This window comes from Penaeus japonicus, unplaced genomic scaffold (genome assembly GCF_977035675.1).
Source record: "Penaeus japonicus unplaced genomic scaffold, GWHDUDI00000001_assembly GWHDUDI00000039, whole genome shotgun sequence".
Classification (NCBI taxonomy): domain Eukaryota; kingdom Metazoa; phylum Arthropoda; class Malacostraca; order Decapoda; family Penaeidae; genus Penaeus; species Penaeus japonicus.
Genome location: NW_028234441.1, coordinates 25,577,680 through 25,580,179, shown reverse-complemented (window position 1 = coordinate 25,580,179; position 2,500 = coordinate 25,577,680).

Here is a 2,500-nt window from a genome sequence, read left to right as displayed (position 1 = left end):
CACCCCTTTATTGAAAAGACCCATATCGTAGGTATATTGAATCTATACGTGCGCTATTCATGGAAGGAATTCCAACGCATTTTCCATGGATATTATATCTACGCATAATAATTTTGAGCATTTGTTAAACTATATCCATCTCCTATCTATCTATCTATCTGTTATCTATCAATCTGCAGGCAAAGAGACACAGACACACGCACACGCACACTTGTGTATACATAGATATTCATTAAGGTGTTTATCTATTGACTTGTATAGATATATAGAAAATACCAGCGAGATCAAGAGAGAAATAGTGCCCCAAGAGTGTTGAGACCATCCTGAATTTCGAAGTAGAATATATATCAGACTAACACTAAAATGGATGGATGGATGGATGGATGGATGGATGGATGGATGGATGGATGGATGAGGGCAGGCTGAGAGAGGAAAGAGGAAAAAGGAGGCAAGAGAAGAGACGAGACGAGACGAGATGAGACGAGAAGAAGAAAGGGGGAAATGCATAGAGGAAAATAGAACAGAACAGAATAAGAGAAGAAAAGAGAAGAAGAGAAGAGATGATATGATGAGATAAGAATAAGAAGGGGAGAAATGCATAAAGGAAAATATAATAGAAAAGAAAGAGAAGAGAATAAGAAAGGGAGAAATACATAGAGGAAAACAGAAGAGGAGAGAAAGGAGGAGGAGGAGAGAGTCAGAGCGAAACAAAGCATAAAGAGAGGGAGGCAGAGAGAGAGGAAAAGAAGGAGAGAGAGAGAGAGAGAGAATCAAAGCGAAACAAAGCATAAAAAAGAGAGGCAGAGAGAGAGGAAAAGAAGGAGAGAGAGAGAGAGAGAGAGAGAGAGAGAGAGAGAGAGAGAGAGAGAGAGAAAGAGAAAGAAAGAAAGAAAGAAAGAAAGAAAGAAAGAAAGAGAGAAAGAAAAAAAAGAAAGAAAGAAAGAAAGAAAGAAAGAGAGAGAGAGAGAGAGAGAGAGAGAGAGAGAGAGAGAGAGAGAGAGAGAGAGAGAGAGAATCAAAGCGAAACAAAACATAAAAAGAGAGAGATAGAGAGAGAATAAATAAAATAAATGCGAACTCCAAGGAGAAGGAAGAAAGGAAGAACAAGAAAAAGACGAAGGAAGGAACGAAGGAAGGAAGGAAGGAAGGGAGAGAGAGGAAGGGAGAGAGGGAGGGAAGGGAGGAGACGAGATGAGACGAGACGAGACGAGACGAGACGAGACGAGACGAGACGAGACGAGACGATATGATATGATATGATATGATATGATATGATATGATATGATATGATATGATATGATATGATATGATACGATACGATACGATTTGATACGATACGATTTGATATATGATATGATATGATATGATATGATATGATATGATATGATATATGATATGATGATAATAAGAAAGTGAGAAATGCATAAAGAAAAATACAATAGAAAAGAAGAGAAGAGAATAAGAAAGGGAGAAATACATAAAGGAAAACAGAAGAGAAGAGAAGGGAAGAAAAGAGGAGGAAGAGGAAGAAGAAGAGGAGAAAAGAATAAGAGTAATAAGAAGAAGGAAGGGAGAAATACATTGCGAAAAAAAAAAATACTTACATAAGAAAATATCGAAGGAGTTGACAAACGACACAGGAACATGGCGAATGAAATACATACCATACTTGCTGTAAATTCACTTTCTCTCAATAATAAAATAAATACAGTAAAATGGATGTGTACTCACCTATCGAAAAGAGACCCTGCCATTGCTGAGTTGAAATTGCTTGAAGATCGGAATTGCTCTATGTTACTAAGATGGATTATCAGTTCAGAGTTCACAACGCACAAACAGTAATTTTCTTTCTTTTCATTATTTCAATCGCACCGCACAATTGATACTTTTTTTTCGAATTTTCGCACCAGTACTGTGTTCACTCTTATAGATTCTGACTGTAATTTTTTTTTCAATCGCACCGCACAATTTACACTTTTTTCTAATTTTCGCACCAGTACTGTGTTCACTCTGATAGATTCTGACTTCCTCTATAGCCCGGTATGACTGCAAGAGAAAAAGAAAACACACAAGATTTGGAAATAGAGGGGGAAATGGGGAACAGCAACCTCACAAATGATATAACACATGTATTAACATACAGGAAATAAAAAAAAATATCCATATCCACACCCTCTAAATACACAGCCAGAGCATTAGAGAACAATGACAACAAATAAGGAGCAACGGCAGACACAAAACCACCGATATGTATTATATATATGTATATATATATATACCCACACATCCATCCGTATACACACATACAAGTATACATACAGAGCGAGTATGTTAGAGACAAATATAAACAATTTGGTAACAACACCAGGCACAGCAATAAAGAAGAATAAATACAACCCTATACATCGACACCCACAAACAGGCAAGGGCTCACAAAGCAAAACAACGATGAATAGTACACCATACGCAGACATACCGCTCCACCATGCCACATCCGCTT